We start from the raw sequence: 23,471 nt of genomic DNA, 5'->3' as shown, positions 1-23,471 counted from the left end.
TACTGCTATAAGGACATACCTGAGACTGGGTAATTTGTAAAGGAAATAGGTTTAATTGACTCACAGTTCTGCATGGCTATGGAGGCCTCAGGAAACTTACAGTCATGGCTGAAGGGAAAGCAAACACATCCTTCTTCACAGGGTGGCAGGAGAGAGACGTGCAGAGTAAATGCCCCTTATAAAACCATCAGATCTCATGAGCACTTACCATAACTACAGCATGGTGGGACTCTCTCTGTGATCTAATCACCTCCCATGGTGTCTCTCCTGTAACACATGGGAATTGCAATTCAAAATGAGATTCCAGTGGGGATACAGAGCCAGATCGTATCAAGCATATAATTCTGTGGGCATTTAAATTTAAATTAACTAAAATTAAATAAAGATTAAAACATAGTTCCTCAGTTGCACTACCAACATTCAGGAGTTCAATAGCCACAGATGGCTAGCAGCTACCTTTGGACACAACATATATAAAATACTTTTATTGTCACAGAAATTCAACTAAACTGTATTGATCTAATATATTGCACAAGGCCTTTAAGGCAGTTCTTTTATTGGAGAAAGCTTCATAAATGTTTAGCTCACTAGGCCATCACATTTTCACTTTAGTGTTTACATACCTATGATTTCTTTGTTTTAAAAAATTACAATTTATAAAAGGGTGGCAGATGGTAATTTCCAAAATTTGCCACAGGATTATTTCTGGCCACAAATGCTGTTTTAGAACTTTGCCACTTCCCTTCAAGAGACAGTTTATTTTCTCTTCCCTGGAATCTGAATGTGCTTATGACTATTTAAATCGATAGACTACAAAAGAAGTGATGATCTGTGATCCCAGAGGCCAGGTCATGAGAAGGACATGCTTTCAGTTTGACCTTCTCCTTTTTGGTATGTTGGCCCTGGAAGCCACCCGCTTACTGTAGGAAGCCCAGAATACATGGAGTGGCCACACGTAAGTCTCAGTCAACAGCCAGCCAGAAAAATAAGTGAGACGTCAGCTGATTCCAGTCCTCAGCATTCATGTCCTCTGGTGGATAGATGTTTTATTCCACCAAATTTTGAGATTCCATAAATGAATTTAATGTATTTTAATCTTAAAATCAAATTGTATTCTACGTATGTGTTCATCTAAGACTTGGCTAATAGTAAATTGGTTGGTCAATAGAAAGAAGCTGGGCTTAAAGTCAGACAAAATCAGATTTGAATTCTGGATTCTGTGATTCCTGGCCAAATTACTTCAACTTTCTGAGATATAATTTCCTTAATTTAAAAATAGAGATATATATTTCTATTTCAAAGTTGTGATGAGATTATTGTTAAATATAAAATATCTAACCTAGTACCTGGCACATAGTAAATGATTAATAATTGATGTGTTTGTTACTGTAATGTTTCGAATGACCAGAAACAATATAAGAATAATAGTAATTACGAACATTTACTTTAGTACTTATGTATCCTGTACTAAGATTTGCTGTATGTGTTGTCTCAAGTAGTAATTAATTTAATTCATTGAATCATTTTATACATACTTAAATCATGTTGCAGAAACTCATCCTTTTTTATTACCAAAAACTGTACATATATAATATATATAATATATTGGCTTGAACATATACATATTTTTAAACCTTCACCACAATCATGTCCTTCACCACTAAAATTTCCTCCTATCTCTCTCCCTGCTTTTTGTGGTAAGAACACTTGACTTAAAATTTATCCTCTTAACACATTTTTAAAATGTGGAATACAATATTCTTAACTATAAGAACTGTTTTGCAGCAGATCTCTAGAATTTACTCATCTTGCATAACTGAAACTTTATACCCATTGAACAAATCACTATTGTCTCTGCTTCTCTGAGTTTGACTATTTCAGACCCGTTATATAAGTAAGATCAGGCAGTATTTATCTTTGTGTGCCTGGCTTATTTGACTAATGCCCTCCAGGTTAATCCATATTGTTGCATATGGCAGAATTTCCTTTTTTAAGGCTGAATAATAATGCATCATATATATATATATATATATATAAAACATTTTTTAATCCATTCACCTGTTAACAGATATTTAGGTTGTTTTTACATCTTAGTTATTGTGGATAATGTTACAGTGAACATGGGAGTACAGATATCTCTTTGAAACCCAATTTCAGTTCTCATGGCTATATACCCAGTGGTGGGGATTGCTGGGTCATGTGGTAGTTCTATTTTTATTTTTCTGAGGAATCTCCATACATTTTGTCCATAGGGGATGCACCATTTTATATTCCCATCAACAGTATAAAAGTGTTCCCATTTCTCCACATTTATCAACACTTTTTATATTGTGCTATTTTTTATAATAGTAATCCTAACAGGTGAGAGGTAATATTACATTATAGTTTGAATTTACATTTCCCTGATTAGTGATGTTACCTATCTTTTGTTATACCTGTTGTTGGTCATTTGTACGTCTTCTTTATAGAAATATTTTTTCAAGTACTTTGCTCAGTTTTTAATGAGGTTATCTGTTTTCACTTACTATTGGGTTGTAGGAGTTCTTTTATATTTTGGATATTAACTCATTATCAGGTACAATTTACAAATGTTTTCTCCCACTCAATAGGTTTCCTTTTCACTCTGTTAATTGTTTTATTTGCTTTGCAGAAGTTTTTTATTTTGGTGCAGTCTCATTTACCTAATTTTGCTTTTATTGCCCATGCTTTTGGTGTCATATTCCCCAAAAAAAATCATGTTATAAACCAATATCACAATTTTTTTTCTATTTCCCTCCAAAACTTTTATACTTTCAGGTCTTATATTTAAGTCTTTAATCTATTTTGAGCTGTTTTTTTTGTATGGCATAACACAAAGCACCAATTTAATTATTTTGCATGTAGATATTCAAATTTCTTAATGCCACTTGTTGAAGAGACTATGTTTTTCCCATTGTTTATTCCTGGCACTCACTGAAGATCAATCAACACTATCAGTGTGAGTTTATTTTTGGGTTTTCTATCGTTTCCATTGGTCTATGTGTTTGGTGTTCTTCTTTCTTTTGCCAGTAATATACTGTTTTAACTACTATATTTTTGTAATATATTTTGAAATCAGGAAGAGTGAGGCCTCCAGCTTTGTACTTCTTCCTCAATATTTCTTTGTTAATCCAGGGTCTTTTGTGGTTCCATGTGAATTTCAGGATTGCTTATTTCTATTTCTGTAAAAATGTCACTGATATTTTTATGTGAATAGCATTGAATCTATAAATCACTTTGATTAGCAAGGACATTTTAACATTAAATCTTCCAATCCATGAACACAGGGTGGCTTTCCATTTATTTGTGTCTCCTTTAATAACTTTCATCAATTTCTTTTAGGCTTCAGTGTACAAAAGACTCATACAATCAATCAATTTAATATATAAACATGTCTTTGTTCCAAATATTATGCCAGGTATTGTTAATAAAAATTGTGAAGATACTCTAAATATAAGTGAAAGATCAAAATATAGAATACTAATAGGAAATATCTAATTGCTGTGTTTATTTTTTTAAACAGACAAGGAATTCTAATTTGAAGAGTAATTTTAAATTTCTTTTGTAATATTCAAGGGCAATTACTGCTAAGTAATAGAATTTACGTAATTTCAAGGTGGTATAGCCAGTACCTGCCTTATACAAAACAAGAAGAAAAAACATCACATAACCTGTAAGTATTTAAGTTTAAAATATTAAACCCAAATGAAAACAACTTGTTTGAGTTTCCATGTGCTATGTATTAATATGAACTTTATTGATAAGACCAAAATATCATACCAATGATTCATTATTCCCTGGTTCCATGCGTAAAAGCGTAGGCTATGAAAACTAATTATATGTGCACATGCATTTTCTAGAAAAAAAATGTAACCATCTGGAGTAACTTTAGCAGCAGAAGCCAATATTTGTGCTGTTATTTTCATTACAGGACTTTCAATGAAACTCTCTCCATGCACGCAGGCAGCCAAGAAAAGAAATTAGTGGTCATTCAAGGACATGGCTCAAAGACAATTTCATTCTATTAGTGTGTGTGTAGCTTTTCTTAAAGCTGTGATAAATTTTTCAAAATGTGGTTTGTCCAAGAGCAACATCTATTCAGACCGTAAAATGGAGAGAAAAAACTCCGTGGTTCATTTAAACCACCTTCTTAATGTCAGAGAATTTTTAGCTGAAGAAAGATATTGCCTTTATTGCCAGCTTATGTTGAATGAATAATTTAGAATGAAAGCAGTTGCAGCATAATGATAAAATTACATAAATCAAAGTGTAGCTGCTCAAGCCAAGTGTCTGCAGAAAAAAAAAATAACAGTCTCTACTCTTCTGTTTACTTAGATGATTATTTTGTTTGTGCAGATGTTCCAAAAACTATCATTACATGCATTTCTTTGTGATATTTGTAGCCTACTTGAAATGCTTGCTCTAAGAAATTTTACTTCTCTATTCAACACATCCTTTAGCCTGATTCCTTTCTCGTTGTCCAACAGAATCTGTACTTTAAATGGCAGGCAAAATTCAAGACAAGTGCCCACTTAGACCAGAGCAGAGAATGAGAAGAAAGAAGGAACTTACTAATTGCCAGATGCCTATTTTGTCCTAGCCACTGTAGAAGATGTTTTACTATTTTATTTTATTTTTCACAATGGCTTTCTGAATTATAATAATAGATAAGATTAGCAAAATATCACTATTTATTGTTTAATGTTATACAACTATATACTACCGGAATCACATTGAATGGTCTGTTTCACCCAAACCTCCGGCTCTTTTGAATATGTAAAAAAGGAATCTAAACATTTGAAGTCATCAGTAAAGCAAAAATGGCTGTAAAATAAAATGTTTTATAAAACCAGAAATTTAAAAATTCTCAATCCCAGATAAAAACAGGATGGCCAGTACTTGGTTGATATAAGTAAATGTTATTCCAAAAATCTTAACTTTTGAGGGTACCTTTACCTTTCAACAACACGATGTTTTTCCCTTGTTAAGGCAGAGTCATATTTTAATACAAGGATTTCTAGAGCTTATTTGCAAGGAAATCTTAGCCTTGAGCTCACCGCTTGGAAATGGCCCTCTCCTCCGATTAGATTCACGCTAAAATTCACCACATGTCAAATCGAGTTAAGAATTAAAAGTCATATGTGCACAATTGCCTGAATAGCTTATTGATTCAAATTTTTTTTTAAATAGTGAGTTCAGAAAATCAGAAGGGCGACAAAAACCAATCATTTCAGCCAAAACGGTTCGTTCCCTAGCTGCATGCAGTCACAAATAGATGAGAGGACTATCTGCATCAACATAAGGCTGCACATTGTCACAGGCTATGTGCATTACCTATTTCCTTGCTTAGGAAGAAATCAATGCTGCCACATTTTGCCCAGTATTGCTTGAAATATTCATAGGAATTTATTCTAGAGAAAACCTAATTTGATGTATACATTTTTATATTCTAATTGCCTATATAAAAATTATTACAGTATTTCTAGATAAAATATTCCTTGGTAATAAAACATAAGTTATCATATTAAAACTATTGGTTTAAAAAGTATGCCAAGTCTCATCCTATAGTTTTTTTTTAATAAGTGTGCAATAAGGCAAATTACTACGTGAAACTATCAAAATATTCACATATAGGGGAGCATTAGATTTCAATAGGATCAATAGGCTACATGAATGTATTAAACAATAAATTCTCTTGGAAGTATTTCTTTTATATATTCTCTATATGTAATATATACTATATATTACAGCCATATATTTGGCTATTCCAAGTAAGGTGTATTTCTACCTTCATAGCAAACAGCCTTTGATTGACCATTAAAATCCTTCAATTCTTCTCCTAATACTTTAAGTTTTGGACCTATAGTTAACATTTAAAAGAAAAAATTCTATAACCTCATTTACATGCAAATATACACTTGGTTTGCCACCAATTAAAATAAAAATACTTATTGGGGCTGGAAAATTATTTTTACATAACAAACAAATTACTGACATGGGACATTTTTATTGATCCAGTATGGAGACTGTTGTTATACAGAGAAAAAGATAGTAACATATAAAGGATAGTTATTCAGTATCTCAGGCAGCTGGGGCTCAAAGAGCAAGCTAGAAAATAAGGGAATCTCATATTGTTGTATTATACATGATCTTGGTGTAGCTAAAATAGAACCAGTCATAATCATTACTACTCCTTCAAAAAACCTTAATCAGTTATTGACTAGATAACTAACATCTAGTAGAAAATGGTAATGATTTTCTGGAAAATAATACCTTTTTGAAGAAAGGGTGTTAGTTTTCAGAAAGAACAATAAATAAAATAAACAAATAACCTATTAGTCCAATTTAAATTTTAAAATTAGTGAACACTTAAAAAACCTAATAGTCTAATTAAAATTTTCAAATTTTCAACATCAATATTAGTTATCCCTTTACTGAAAGTGTATTTTATGTCATAGGAAATGTGCTGCGTCAAAATGAAAGATAAAGAGGGCCGTTATATAACTTGTTGTTTTGTATCTTTTTGTATTTTGGAAATTCATAGAAAATGAGGATTTGATACTCTAGAAGTGAGATGCAGTTTCCATGACAACCATGAGGCACAACTCTGCATACCACTGTTGAAATGGCATTTGAATATCAGAAAGAATCTACTTCATTTTGCATTAATATTTTTCTCAGTTTAAAGAATATGCATAATATAATTCTGTGTTTTGTTTTTAAGTAGGTGCATTTGTTATAATTTTAGCAAGGGAGGCTGATTTACGAAAAAGTATATGTGTAGCAAGTGAATAATTTATAAGAAATTCCATGATTTTTCTAAAATTTATTATTTACATAAAGATGTCACAGTAAATGATATTTGCCTCATATAAAAGATAGCTTAAAGATTTTAATTAATATAATATTCAGTAATTTAAATAGTTTCATGACATTTACCCTAATGTAAATAACTTTCAATGCACATATGTCAGCCCGACCCTCCTTAAATCTTTATGGTAATATTTCCAGCTCTGCTATATTGTCTCTATTAGGGTGTCTTCATAAGAAACCTATTTCCAAACTGAACATATTACCTCTACCTAAACCTTCCTCCTCACATAGTCCCTGAATTCTACTACTGGCAACATCGTGTTGCCAATTGCCCAGCCTCAAACATTAGTCTTCTTTGGCTTTTTATTTTCCTTGCCATCATTTAACAAATAATAAACTAATCCTACTTAGTCTATCAGTAGAATACCCTGGTGATCCTTTAATTTAAATATTAGTGAAACATTCATTTTGTATTATCAGAAGAAATATTAATTTTCTATTAGTAATTTTTTACCTATTTGTAAGTGAAATACAAGCATTTCCTTGAGTCAAACATATCATGACCTAGGGATGAAGAGATGGAGGAGTGGAAGAAGCCGGAAGGGCAAAACTGGAAGAGTATCCCTGTTGCACTGCTTGAGATTATTCTGTAGCTGTGAGCTAAACAAGAGAAGCTGTTTGGAAAGGAAATGATTTTTAAATGTTATGTGACGAATACTTCTTATAGAAAAATGGGGAATGCCTTGAAAAACAAGGATTAGTGGCAAAAAAAAAAAAACAAAAACAGACATATTCTACCATAGTTGAAGAAATAGACAATGCAGACATGGACTAGAATATTGTGAGTGAAATTTTAACAAATGATTAATTGAAGACTTGTCTTGGTGCTTTAAAGCAGGGAGACATATTGACTGGTCAAAAAAGTAGAAAAAGTGTGGTGTTTATTGTAAGTATTTAGAAGAATAGTTAGGATTTTGATAGATAAATGTAAAAAATGGTAAGAGTCCTTGAAACAAAAAGAAAATAAAAACATAAAAGAATTCTATGAGCAGTGCAGTGCTTGTTTATAGAAAATAAGATTATTTTTAAAATTGAGAAACCTAGAAAAATAAGGGAGCAAAAAGTAAAATTATGGCTAGTTTCTTTACAAAAATTCCAGATCATATGGATACTTGTCATAAAAAATATTTGCTAACTATGATACTTCTTTAAGATTCTGAATTATTTTAATACTAAAGCAAACATATATATATATGTTTATTTTATATGTTTAAACGTGTGTGTGTGTGTGTGTGTGTTTATTTTTAACCCAGGTAATGAAATTTCAAGAGTGCTCAGATATAAACATATATATTCAACATTCCACATTGATTCTGAAGTTATGTGAAAAAATAGACACATACAAAGGGAAATAGAACCAGAAAGGCAACCACGACAGATAAGATTTCAACATTTTTTACAAGGTAAAGATGAAAAAGGAAAGGGAACAGAGAAAGCTGAAAAACTGCAGAAGGAGAAGACAGTGAGAAAAAAAACTGTTCATAAAGCACAACTACAGAAAGGCTCAGAAACTGAAGGCACTGGCTGAAGGGGCAAATGGAGGCGAAGCTGGATACTGAAAGGAACATTGGTCAAATGTCCACAGTAAGAGTATTTAGACCATAAAGTCATTCTCTATTGCATTTCTCTAGTAATAACTGCTCCTCTACCTTACAAAATGTATTTGCTAGACAAACCGCATTAGAAAGCCTCTAGCACTGGGCCCACTAAGCACAGTAGAAACTACAAAGGACCTACTTCCGTAAAGCATGGGAGTGAGTGAGAAATCTTCCCATTCTAATAACAGCAACACCCAACCATCAGGTGTGTCTGGTCTCTAAACATAGAAAGGAGATGGATGATTCTACTCAAGAGAAGAAATACCACCTTGAAGAAATAATCTTTTTTTTTCACATTTTGTAGTCTTCCAATGAAATGCCAATTTCTTTGCCATCACATGAAACAACTTTCCCTAAGACTAGAACTTCTATTATTTTATCATTTCTAGAGGAATGACAGATGGAAAAATAGTTAATACTTAAATTTCATAATTATAGAACACCACAAATTTCAAATTTCTAGCATTCACCCAGGGCCAATTATCTGTGAACTAGACTGTTGAATCCAAAGCTTTTTTTTTTGTCGGGGTAAACATTTTGAGAAAATTCTTTAAAAGTTATCCAGGACATGCTGGAAAGATCCTGGATAATCTTAGATTATCCTTTTGCTTTCAAATAAACCAATAAAGGGAATATTATACAGAATTAAACATCTATCACCTTTCGAGACCTCTCCTGAAATTTCATCTAGGACTAATAAAAAGTCATGTTAAAATGACTACATCGTTTGCTCTTTCTACACCTGAAAACTAAAGAACGAACTATCGTTAGTCCAGTAGATTATTTCATATTACGTTTAGCATCTCTATTCATGCAGTCTCATAAAACAAGAATAAACTAGTATTTCTATTAACGCAAAATATATTTTCATGATATATTTTAGTGTTGCCTGACAAGGCTAAATAGAATACTTTATGTTGATTTCTTCAATGATGTAGGCTTAGACATATAACCATTTTCAAGTAAAATACTCTATACATATAAACACTGTCATGTTTACAAGCAATAAAATATACAAGAGCTGCTATTTTTTTGAGCCCTTATTATTAACCTAGTGCTACTGAATTAATGCTCATATGAAATCAGTACTACGTTTATATCTATTTTATGGTCAGGAAAATTAAGGCATAGACATGTTAAGGCAATTTCCTAGGTTATATCACTTGTAATTGTCAGAGTCAGGATTCCAACCTATGTGGTTTTGCTCCAAAAGCACTATGCTATACTGCCTCTAATAATCACAATGTAAAATGTAATCACACGTTTATACTGTCTACAGACACAAAATTTGTTCACACAATTTGAATTTGAAAAGATCCTGTCCACTGATGAGTTTTCCTTATCTCTGCTTACCCAAAGCTGTGGAGGCCGCTGTGTTCTCACTCCACTCAGCTTTGTTTCTCAACACAAGTAACTGCGCATTGTTCACCGTTAAAGTCAATCCCAGGAGCTATGCTCATTTCTACCTCACACAACTGACGGCTTCCTACTGTTTTAGCCAGTGTTTCTCCAAGTTTGATTCAATCACAGCCTGAGAAACTATTACCTAGGGTACTTGTTTAAAATGCAGATTCTTATCCCCAGCCTGAATGTACTCTATCAGATACTTTGAGGTGTGGCATCCAATATTCTCTGTTTTGCTACAAAATCTTTCATGTGTGTGAGTTTTTTTATTTACACAAACAGCACGTTATACTCATATTTCTGAATGCATACGTAGGAAACTGTCATAGTTTTTATTCGTCTTTATGGAGCTAGACAATGAGAAGAAGGCCCTAGAGACACTAGAGCTAGTCTAAAGACATTAGCTTTTTAAATAAAACATTTTGTTTCAAAATGTTCTAAATTTTTAACAAGCACTCGGATAAGTCTTAAGCTCATGATTTTTGAAAACTGAGGTGCTATTCTAACATCCCACTAATGGTTTAGGATAATAAATATTACCTATTAATTTCCATAAGTTTCACAGTTACATCCAAACTCAATTCCTTTGTGACACAGTTACAATCCCCTTTCTTCCTCATTTGAACTTGTTCTCTTTAAATGCTATGCTCTATCACCAAATTTCCAGGTGGCTTATTACCTCCCTCAGTTCAGATCTGCTCATCAAAATTTACCTCAGCAGAGAACTTCCTAGACCAATTTACAAAACAACTCCTCAAGCGTGGAGGAAAAAGGTGCTGACCTAATTAAATTTGGAATACTGTGGAATCTATAAGACTAAAGGTAAAAGCAACTATACATAAACATGGCACATTATTCAGTAAAGTTTATTTTTCAAGGGAGTACATGTTAACAACTTTGAAACTACTATACATGTATACTTGAACTGAACAAACAGTAAATGAATAGCAGAAGGTGGGAACCGTGCTTCTCACTGATGAAGAGAGAGGTGATAGATAAGCAAGCGAGGAAGTCCAGAATGACTCATACAACATTGGACTAGAGTTGGAGTCATCGCTTAAATATAAACATATGTTTAGCATAATATACATACAGGTGAACATACATAGTGAAATTATAGACATACATGTGTACTAGCCTGTGTATACACACATGTATTAGGTTAGTATGCACACATAGATTTCCAGTCTCTCTTGGCTGAGAGTCTAGACACTGTGACACCGCAGTAGCAACAAACTCACCCAGTGCTGATATCTTGGTTTGCATTTCTTTACCTTCCCCAGTAAAAATTATCAGGGATCCTACAGAACTGACTTATTCAAGGGCTGGGACAGAGAATATCCAAGATGAGCCTGGAGCATCTTGTGATGTCAGAAAGTAAGGAAGTGATTTTTAAAAATGACGAGAACATATCAGAGACAACAGGAAAGGAAATGATTTCCCAGTGGTCAAATCTGGACTGGTTTGTACAAGGAAATGAGTATTGGATTATAATCCAAAGTGTAGATAAATATCCATGGCTTCATCCTAATGTAAATGAATGGTAGAATACACTTTTTAAATGAAGGAAACTAATCTCCTGTGCAGAATTCCCAGTAGTTTATGCAGATAATGCTTCCTTAGGGAGGTAGAGTACAACTCACAACTGCTTGAGTGTGAGCTGCATATAATGACTTTCTTCCAAAGAGTACAGTATGGAGAGAGAGAAGAAGAACATTGTTTACAAAGGAAAAACCTGACAAAGAGTATCTCCGCCAGGTCAAAGACTCAACACCACCGGTAAGGCATGTTGACAGAATATAGTCTTGATGTGATATGATGACAATGGCATTTTACATTTGTGAGCATCCCAAAAACGCATATTCTTAGTTTCTGAGTAAAACATCCGGCAAACCCAAATTGAGGGATATTCTACAAAACACCTGACCAGTACTACTCACAACTATCAAGTCGTTAAAAAAGAAAAAAATCTGAAAAGCAGTCACAATTTAGAGGCGGTTAGGAGATATGATAACTAAATGTAACATGGTATCCTAGTGTGTGACCTAGAACAGAGAAAGGACATTAGGTAAAAACAAGGAAATCTAAAGTTTGAACTATTATATCATCATTGCTTCATTATTTTTGGCAAATGTATCATATCAATAGAACATATTATCAATACAGTAAACTACCTGTGAATAAAAAAAGTATATGTTTGCAAATGTTATATAAAGTCAAAAAACTATTCTAAATTTTTAAAACAGAAAATAATCTCTCAACTACAGTATTTGACGTCACATACACTCTTTTTATTATGTCAAAATATAACATAAAATATACAATTTTATTTATAATTGTACAATTCACATCCACATTTTTGTGCAACTGTCAATCCTATTAATCTTCAGAACTTTATCTTCATTCCAAGTTGTAACTCTGAACTCATTAGCAAACAACTTGCCATCTACCCTAGACCCTGGTAACTACCATTCTGCTTTCTGTGTTTATGAGTTTGAGCACTCTAGGTACCTCATACAAGTGGAATCACACAATATTTGGCCTTCTGTGTCTGGCTTATTTCATTTATAAATTTAGTTAATATAACCTTGTTCTGTGCTTCTGTAATACTAAAATTTATATGAAATCACAAAAATCCCTGAATAGCCAAAGCAATATTGTGCAAAAATGATAAAAGTGGAAGCATAACACTACACCTGACTTCAAAATCTGTTCCAAAGCCAATCAAAACAGCATGACTTTGTTCTGAAACTGGCATAAAAACAGACACATAGACCAAAGGACAGAATAGAGAGTCCAGAAATGAATATACATGTTTACAGTCAGTTGGCATTCAACAAAGAAGCCAAGAATACATAATTGGGAAAAGACAGTCTCTTTAATAAATGGAGCTAAAAATTTTGGATATCTATAGGGAAAAGAATGAAATTAGAACCTTATTTAAACACTATATACAAAATCAATTCAAAAGGTAATAAAGACTTAAACAAAATACCTGAAACTATACAGCTATTAGAAGAACACACAGAAAAAATGCTCCACAACGTTGGTAAAGACTTATTGAATGTGACCCCAAAAACACAGGCAACAACAGCAAAAATAAGCAAGTGGAATTACATCAAACTAAGAAGTTTCTGTACAGCAAAGGAAACAATTAATGGAGTAATGGAACAGCCCACATATTGGGAGAAAATGTTTGCAAGACATAATTTTATAAAGGTTTTATATCCAAAACATATTAGGAACTTGAACAACTGAATAGAATGAAAACAAATTAATCAATCAAAAAATACACAGAGAACTTAAAAAGGCACTTCTCAAAAGAAGACATATAAATGTCATATATGTATGTATATATATGTGTGTGTGTGTGTGCATATATATATAAAGCTTGTCAACACTAAGCATTAGGGAAATCCAAATGAAAACCACAATGAGTTGTCACATCACACATATTTGAGTGGCTACTAACAAAAAGACAAAAGATAGTGAGTATTGCCTAAGGTGTGGAAAAAAAAAGAAGAATCCTAGGCACTGTAACTGGAAAAATAATTTAATATAGCCATTTTTAAATAGTATAAAGGTTTCTCATAAAAATAATAATATAATTATGATATAATCCAGCAATCGAATATGTGGGTATATATACAAAGAAAACTTAATTAAGCATGCCAGAGAGACACCTGCAAGCCCATGTTCATTGAAGCATTATTTACAATTGCTAAAATATGGAAGAAAACTAGGTGTTCACCGTCAAAATAATTAATAAAGAGCATGTTGCGTATACAAGCATGCCTCATTTCTAGCACTTTGCTTTATTTTGCTTCACAGATTTATATTTTTAAGAGGAATGTTTGCGTCAAGCCTACATTGAGCAAGTCTAAGTGCCATTTTTCAACAGCACGTGCTCAGTTTGTGTCTCTATGCCATATACTGATAATTCTCACAATATTTCAAACTTTATCATTATTATTATATATGTTATGGTGATCAGTGATCTTTGATGTTACAATCCTAATTGTTTGGGGGCGCCATGAACTGCACCCTTATAAGATGGCAAACTTATCAATAAATGCTGCTTGTTCTCTGACTGCCCCTTCCACTGGCTGTTCTCCACTTCTCTCCCTCTCTTCTGGCCTCTCTATTCCTCGAGACACAACAATATTAAAATTGGGCCAGGTAATAACCCTAAAATGGTTTCTAAGTGTCCAAGGGAAAGGAAGGGTTTCAGATTTCAATGGAGGAAGTAACTGATGATGTTGTGGAAATAGCAAGAGAACTGGAATCGAAATGGAGCCTGAAAATGTGACTGAATTGCTGCGATCTCATGATCAAACTAATGAATGAGGAGTTGCTTCTTATGAATGAACAAAGAAGGTGGTTTCTTGACACAGAATCTATTCCTGGTGAAAATGCTGTAAACATTGTTAAAATGACAGCAAAGGATTTGGAATATTATGCAATCTTAGTTGATAAAGCAGCAGCAGGGTTTGAGAGCACTGATTTCCAGTTTGAAAGAAGTTCTACTGTGAGTAAAGTAGTATCAAACAGCATTGTCTGCTACAGATAAATCTTCCATGAAAAGAAGAGTCAATGTGGCAAATTGTATTGATTCTTATTTTCAGAAATTGCCGCAGCTACCCCAACATTAAGTAACCACCACTCTACTCTCGTCAGTCAGCAGTCATCAACCTTGAGGCAAGATATACTACCAGAAAAAGGTTATGACTCACTGAGGACTCAAATGACTATTAACAATTTAGCAATAAAGTACTTTCTAAGTAAAGTATATACTTTTTAAATATAATGCTATTGCACTTAACTACACTAACTATAGTGTAGTGTAAACATACTTTTTGTATGCCCTAGGAAATCAGAAAAGATTTATGTGGCTTGCTTTATTGCAATATTATGGCTGTTTAGAACCAAACCACAATATATCTGAGGTATGTTTGTGTAAATAATGAAATAATATCCATTTATAAAAAAGAAGAAAATATCGTCATTTGCAATAACATGGATAAACCTGGAGGATGTTGTGAAAAAAGAGATAAGCCAGGCACAGAAAGACAAATACCACGTGTTCTCACTTACATGTGGAATCTTAAAACGTTGTACTCATAGAAGTAGAGTAGAATGGGGATTACCAGATGATAGGGGAGGGTGGCCAGTGAGGAAAAGGGATGAGTTGATAAAAAGATACAAAGTTTCAGTTAGATAGAAGAAATATGTTATAGTGATCCATTGTACAGAATGGTGACTATAATAATAGTGTTTCATCTATTTTAAAATTTTTAGAAGAATCAGTTTTTAAATGCTAGCATCATAAAAAATAAGTATGTGAGGTGAAGGACTTGTTAATTAGTCTGATTTAATCATTACACATTGTAAGGAAATATCAAAACATCACGTTATGTGCCATGAACATATATAATTACTATTTTTCAATAAAAACTAAAAATAAAGAAATCAAAGAAAATATTATAATCAGATAAGCATATACCTTCTATTTGGTTAATGGTACACATGGGCACAATGTGACTTTTTCTGTTTTAACCAATGAAATACACATTATTTCCTGAAAATTTCGACAAATCTGCACAACTAATATTGGTTTTGACCAATTTTAATTTAATGAAATAAATATGTCTCAGTTTTAAAAGTTCATTGTGATTATTATTTTAAAAAAATTCTTCTGACAACACTTTGTAAATTGAACAAAATACTTATTGTTGTGCAAATGGCATTCCAAAAAGATTTAATCTTTTTTTTCCTAGCCATTGTACAGTAGACCCTTGAACAAAACAGGTTTGAATTGGGCCAGTTGGCTTATGCACAGATTTTCCTCAGCTTTTGCCACCCCTGAGACAGCAAGATGAACTCCTATTTCTCCTCCTCCTCAGCCTAATGAAAGTGAAGATAAGAATGAAGATTTTTATGACAATTCACCTCCACCTAATTGTAAATACATTTTCTCTTCCTAATGATTTTCTCAATAACATTTTTTTTTTTGCTTGTTTTATTGTAAGGATACAGTATTTAATACATATAAGGTACAAAATATGTGTTCATCAACTGTTTATGTTATCAGTAAGGCTTCCAGTCAACAGTAAGCTATTAAGTTTTAGGGGAGTTGTAAGGTAAACATGGATTTTCCTTTCTTTCTTTTTTTTCTTGTTTTTTTTTTTTTTTTTTTTTTTTTTTTGAGACAGAGTCTTGCTCTGTTGTCCAGGCTGGAGTGCAGTGGCACAATCTCAGATCACTGCAACCTCTGCCTCCCAGTTCAAGTGATTCTCTTGCCTCGCCTCAGCCTCTCAGCCTCTCAAGTAGTTGAGATTACAGGTGTGCACCACCATACCTGGCTAATTATTTGTATTTTTAGTAGAGACAGGGTTTCACCATGTTGGCCAAGCTGATCTCAAACTCTCGATCTCAGGTGATCTGCCTGCCTTGTCCTCCCAAACTGCTGGGATTACAGGAGTTAGTCACCACACCGACCCTCTAACTTTTGCATTGTTCAAGGATCAACTGTATACGCACTCATTTACTTAAAAGCTCGCTCTGAATAAAAGTGTTCTAAGTGAATTAAAATTGTTCTCCATTCTTAAGCACGTTATCATAGCAGTAGCAATAGTAGTAATGATAACAATAATAGTAATGTCTAATACACAAATAGTACCACTATGTTCCAGAAATATCCTACATACATTAGTTTTACTCAGTCTTATAACAATTTATGAAAATATATTATTATCATCAGTTTACAGAAGGAAAAACTGAGACAGAATAATTAAATGAATGGGCCCAGATCACACAATATATTAAACTCTCGTTGTCCAACTTCAGAAAAGATGTGCAATAAGCTTTATTGTTTGTCAGTGTTCATTTTTTGTTTGCAGTTTTTATTTAGGAAATCTGGAGCAGTTTGTGGATGACGAAATAGCGATGTCATTTTTACGTATTAAAATATACCATTTTTTAATGTATGAGATTGGTCAAGATTCAAAATTTACATGAATTATTTTGGATAGGTGAAACAGGCATTGTCCTGCATTTTCAATGATCTGATAAATTATTGAGAGTGCTGTACATGGCAATACGGCAATTTGACACAGCTATGTTACTTTTTAGCTCGTTATTTCATTGATTCTATGGTACTCATAATTGTATTATATTATATTGATTCTGAGGCAAATTTTAAAATCTTTAAAATTGAATGTTATTAAATAATTGCTGGTATATACAATTTATCTCACTTTTTTTTTCTTTCCTAATGGTACCAAAAATAATGCTATATCTTACAATCAAAGGAAATATTTGACAAAATGTGATTAAAAAATCTATACATATGTTTATCCACCTACAAATATAAGTAGTATCAACATTGGTGTAAGAACTAATGTTAGAAACCATAACATTAAAAGTAATTTGTGATATGCCCATCAACGAAGTGCTTTGCAACCTTTAAAAATAAGAAGCCAGAACTATATTAACTTTAAAAAACTACTTTACATTATAATGTGTGGGAAAATATGTCAAAGAACACTCTATTTGTGTAAAGATCTTGGTTACATATAGTTTTTTATCATGGTTGCATCTAGGAGGGGAGGGATTTGGTGACAAGAAGGAGTGAAAGCTGATTTTTCATTGTATATCACTTGTAACACTGAATTTTTCTCCAATTGCAAATTTTACCTTTTCAATAATTAAATATATATTTTAAAATGTAATTTCAAAATACTTTATGACAACTTACATTAGAACAATTCCTTTTAAGTTTGAGATTAATTATTACTATAAACCTTCTGACAATGTAGTTCTAATTTTTAAGTTTGAGAATATAGTCATTATTTTTTCTTTACTCTCTTTCCTAAAGTAACAATCAATTTACTGTATATTCTGTATCAGATATGTTCTAAAATTATTTAAAATATGTTGTTATTTATGAAATTGAATTTTATTTATTCTGTTAAAGTACGACTACATTGTTTAATATGATTTTTATTAATAACAAAATATTTGTTGTTAAATTATTTCTTTTATGACTATATTTTGGAAAGATATTTAGGTTTATGTTTCAATACTAGCAAATGTGGTATCACTTTATCTTTAAATTATCTAAGATAAATTGTACATCCTCTTGACTTTCATTGACCTCTATCAGATCTTTGAGTAATACTTCATCTTTTTCTCTAGTTTAAAAATTATTTATAGTTTTTCACTTAATAATTGTACAGTAGTTTTCAAGGGATATATATATACACACACACATATATATATATCTTGTATATATTTTTCTTGCAAGAAATCTCTGCATTGTGATCTAGAAATAACTTTCTATTCTGTCAGAAAGTGAAATATATAGAATTAAATGATCAGCAATAGCTTTGGGTCCAAGATAACTGTGCAAATGATATCAACTCTGAATAGGCAACAGCAAAGTTCTAAGCCCAGAAACCAAAGAACCAATTTTTTAATAGACACTACAAAAGAATAGATCTTGCCTCAGCTATACCTTGCCTTTTATATTTGTTGTTTGTGTAGCAGCAACTAAAAAGCCCTTTGGATACATCCTGGAGTTGTTTCATCTATCCCTTACGAAGACAGAGTCTTAGTTTAGAGACTTATCTAACCTTCTTCATTGACACTTTATAGTATGTGCTCCAGTGAGCCATAAAAATGCTCAGTTTATTGTAAAAAGACCCATCTGTTTCTTCAGGAGGTTTGCTTCACCTAGAGTTTTATATGACTATTGTGACTTTCCTCATGTTCTTCAATGCTTTCTATATTTGTTTTTCCTTTTAACTCTCTTTAGAGAAATAGAATTTGGTGCCCCCGTGTATTTGTAAATTTTTACTATCTACCGCTATCAAAGAGCAGCAATAATGAAATCATGCTGAGGTTACTTATTTGGAAAGCTAGAAGTACAATATTTAAAATCTTAAATTGAGAAATCTTGCAGAAGTAACTAACCACAAACAGAAAGCTATAATCACATGTTGAAATGAAAAATGCAAAGAAAATGGCATGCACTCCTCTGCTGTATTTAAGTGTGGGTGTTCCATAGAAAATGACGTGCAGCATTAACATTATCAATGTGTTTATGCTTGTGAAGAATGAACATCGTAATGTCATCCTGAATAAATAATGTGGTTCTTGCTGAATTGATCTCTGAAGAAAGTACAGAGTATATAGCTAGAGGGGCCTTATTTATTCTGGTGAATAAGCCTGTATGCTGTGTGGGTGTCATGTTTATATGCAGATGAACTGAACACCTGGAATCTTTAAAATAAACCATGAACTACTTACAAACATCTCTGCATTTAGTGTACTGGTAGATAAATATTCACTGATGAAAAGCCATTCACTAGTAACTAATATTTTGTAATTAGTTTTTCTACAAGAACACAGAACCTGGAAGGATTCAGCAGAATTACGCCACAGAGTTTCATGTATAAACTTTCTTTCATCCTCTTTCTTAATTTATTTATTAATTTACAAATAAATTCTAAATTCCCAATAATATTACTGAAAAAGTTGTGTGACACTGACCTTTCTTCTATCTATAATTCCTAAATGAATATCTAAAGGAGTATGCCTGGGAGGAAGGAACGGCATCAGTTCTCTAGGGTCTTTGGATGCAGTTTGAAATAGTTACCGGCATTTGGTGATGGAGGCTGAATTGCCAGGTAGTTTACTTTTGATAGTAGATCTAAAGAGCTCCAGAACACCCACATGCAAATGATAAACAATCTATATACACGTTTATAATAAGACATGTCAGGTAAGCCTGAGGTCTATTACTACTCCTAGAGATATCGGAGGTTGGATAAAAATTTGAATATGTGCTCTTTTTCTATGTATTAATTTATATCTGCCAATTCACATGATCGTCTGAAGAATACTTTAGGGATAAAAGAAACTTGGATTTAACTGACATTGATGCTCTATCATATAAAACATTTTTGGGTGAATGCGGACTAAGAACATTTAAGCAAACTTCATCAGTGTAAGGACCGGCCTTACAATCAGGTCTCTGAAAATTGAAATACTTCAAACTTCAGGGAGTAAAAGAGAACCAGTGATGTGTCTACTACCAGAGTTAAATGTCATCTAATCATGGAATCACCATTTTAGTGGCCATGGTGTTTGTAGAGATTTGAGGAAAATATCTGTTTCCTTTTGTTTGTGTCGGTGATTCTGTAAATTGAAAAGAATTCATCATTTGTAGCAGTAATTTTTGGTCCTTAGACAATTTTGCTGTGAAGTACTTCCTGACGGTGTATAACATAGAACCATGGGCACTCAACCTCTCATATTAAAGCTAGCTGTGATACATGGTATTGAAACACCTACAATGTCTGTGGTCTTCTGTCTTGCATTTAGAAGAAATTGATAGAATTCTTGGGCCAAAGTGTATGAATTTAGTACTGAGATTATTTTTAATGTTGTGCCAAATTACTTTGCAGAAACAGCAATGCAAAGTACCAGTGAATACTCTTGCCAAAACACCTTTTTCAGCATTCAATAATATATATGTTAAAGTTTTTCCGATTGTTGAGGTAAACATGGTATTGTGATCAGGTATACTTTGATTAATTCTTAGTGAGATCAAAAATTTTTCCAAATGTATATTGCTCATTATGTATATACATATGAATATAAATTCTGTTTAGATTGTCATGTTCATTTTATGTAGCAGGGAAGTATCAGGTTGAGGCAAAACTAATTGTGGTTGTTGCCCTAAATATAATGACAAAAACCATAATTATTTTTGTACCAACCTAATGATAATTAACAATTAGCATCAACAGTTTATGAAAACTTTTCATCTTCCAAAATGTCTTGAGAGATTCTTCTCAGACAACATGCTTGGAAGGAAACAAATTAATCTGTATAAAAAATGAACAGTGAGTTAGAATAAGGTAGACAAAAGAAAAGAAGAGAGGAGAGTGAGAAGACAGAAAAAAAAATCACAAGATTAGGAAGCTCTAGCTTGAGGGAAAATTAAACAAGCAACAATTTTCCAGAGTCAGGATAACCAAAAACTGAACAACAGAGGTTTCATGAGACTATAATGAATATCACCTCAATGAATCAAAAGAAAATGATAATATACTGTAATCTCAGCCCTTTGGGAGGCCAAGGCGGGTGGATCACAAGGTCAAGAGATTGAGACCATGGTGAAACGTCGTCTCTACTAAAAAATACAAAAATTAGCTGGGTGTGATGGCACACGCCTGTAGTCCCAGCTACTTGGGAGGCTGAGGCAGGAGAATTGCTCGAACATGGGAGGCGGAGGTTGCAGTGAGCCGAGATGGTGCCACTGCACTCCAGCCTGGCACCTCGTGACACAGCGAGACTCTGTCTCAAAAAAAAAAAAAAAAAGAGAAAATGATAATATAAGCCCCTGGGAATTTGCATAACATTTGGGACAGTATGGGCTTTACCATTAGAAGCAGGATTCTTATTTTAATCTCTAACTAATTATATTTTTATAACCTCAGTTGACCTCCAAGACAGGAGAGTAATTAAAAGGTTAGATTCTGGAGTCTGACTTCTTTGGTTCATATCCTGGATTCCACAAAAACCAGGTTTGTAAACTTAATCTCTCAAAAACTCATCTCATCTGTCAAATGTAGATAATATTGGTACTTACATCAAAGGATTCTTACGAAGATTTACTGAAATAATCCTGAAAAAATCCTCAGCTCAGTGTCTGACACAAAATAAGCGCTCATTAAATGTCAACCATTATTTATATCTTTCTGCATGCATGTGTGTATTACATAATCGGGAACAAAGAATTTGTCACAGAAAAGAATTTCATATTCTTCAATTTCACTGAATATTCTAATATGTGTATTTAGAAAGTATGTGTATTTTCTAAGTGCTTTAACATTTTTCAAATTGATACTTTTGATGGTATCATCTGGATAGACCTTGTTTTATTTAACATGTGGTAGTAAAAGCTAATTCCTCAATTTTTATCATATATAGATATATGCAGACATAGATGTACATATTGCTGATAAGATAATTAAATTATGAACTTGTATTTTTGATTAATATAATCAAAATACTTTTATCAGTTATTAGCTTTGGCAGTCATTTTTTCAACTGGCTCTTCAAATTCTCTGTATTGGTAGCTGATCAACATTTTTAACTTTACTAGAAAAAGAGCATATGTATTATGCTGTAAATAAACAACAGATATACTTTTCATATTCAATCTGTTTGCAATGTGAGGATTACCTGCTATTTTGCTCTTTTCTTATTTATTTATTTATATTCCAAAAAATTTTAAAGACAGAATTAAGTCAGCGTACAAGTATGTATCATTAAAATTAAATATCTAGAAGGAAGTTACACCTAAATATAAAATGCATTGCATATAACAAATGCCTCCATATTTACTGTGGCAGTCAATTTGAGAAAAAGTTCCTATCAATTCAGAAACTTTCAAAAGATATATAATAAAAAGAAAACAAATCTTCTGGATGAAAACAAATTACTGAAAAATATATATTCTTTTGAAAAAAAAAGCTCAATTTTTATTTTTCCTAAAAGCTTGTCTTAGTCCGTTTTTTGTTTGTAAAGAGGATTACCTAGCCAGGCGTAGTTGCTCATACATGTAATCCCAGAATTTTGGGAGGCCAGTGTGGGCCTATTGCTAAGCCAAGGAGTTCCAGACCAGCCTAGGCAACACAGGAAAATCCTGTCTCTACTAAAAATACAAAAATTAGCTGGATGTGGTGGGGCATGCCTGTAATCCGAACTACTTGAGCTACTTGAGAGGCTGAGGCAGGAGAGAATCACTTAAACCCAGGGTGGTTGGGGATAGCTGGGCTAAAGAGGAAGACCGTCTATCAATAAATACATACATACATACATACATAAGGGGAATACCTGAGGCTCCATATTCCTGGTTTATTTGGCTCACAATTTTGATGGATGGAAAGTTTAAGGTTAGACATCTGCTTATGGTCAACAGCCTTAGTGAAAGGGGGATCTGAGTACAGAGATCACATGATGCAAATGGAAGCAAAAGAGAGAAGGGAGAGGTGCCAGACTCTTTTTTAACAACTAGATCTCATGAAAATGAAGAGAATGAGAACTTATGCTCTCCGGGGAGGGCATAACCTATTCATGAGGCATCTGCTGTAATGACCCAAGTACCTCCCATGGGGCCTCACTTCCAATATTTTGGATTAAATTCCAACATGAAGTTTGGATGGAACAAATGTCCAAACCACAGCAAAGACTATATGTATTTTGCTGTTTTGTTTTGTTTTCTGTTTATTGTCTGTTTACTGCCACAGAATATAAGCTCCATGAGAGTAGGTATGTTAGCATGTTTGCCAATGTATCCTAAGATTCTACAAGATAACTTCACACAAAATTGTTGCACAATATGTATCTTAAACATAAAAGGTAATGCAAACGAACAAAAAAGTAGAATAAGAAAGCATACATATACCACTTAGCCTAAAAAATTTTTAAAAACTCACCACAGTTGAGCTGAAGTATTCAGTATGGTATACACAAACTTTATTGAATCTTCATCTTTCCCCTACA

At 32.8% G+C, this 23,471-nt stretch overlaps 1 long non-coding RNA gene across 5 annotated transcripts in view; it reads right to left on the bottom strand.

Moving 5' to 3' along the window:
- Positions 1 to 23,471, bottom strand: part of LOC105710747 (uncharacterized) — a 172,002-nt gene that overhangs the window by 8,177 nt on the left and 140,354 nt on the right. For all 5 annotated transcript variants that reach the window (XR_002478471.2, XR_010345379.1, XR_010345378.1 and 2 more), the window contains one exon: positions 209 to 267. This is a non-coding gene — a long non-coding RNA (uncharacterized LOC105710747). The remainder of the gene's footprint in view (positions 1 to 208; positions 268 to 23,471) is intronic.

Source organism: Aotus nancymaae, unplaced genomic scaffold (genome assembly GCF_030222135.1).
Source record: "Aotus nancymaae isolate 86718 unplaced genomic scaffold, 86718_ANA_hifiasm-v0.15.2.pri h1tg000033l, whole genome shotgun sequence".
Taxonomy (NCBI): domain Eukaryota; kingdom Metazoa; phylum Chordata; class Mammalia; order Primates; family Aotidae; genus Aotus; species Aotus nancymaae.
The sequence above is the reverse complement of the archived record's forward strand: the minus strand, read 5'-3'. Positions and strand labels throughout refer to the sequence as shown.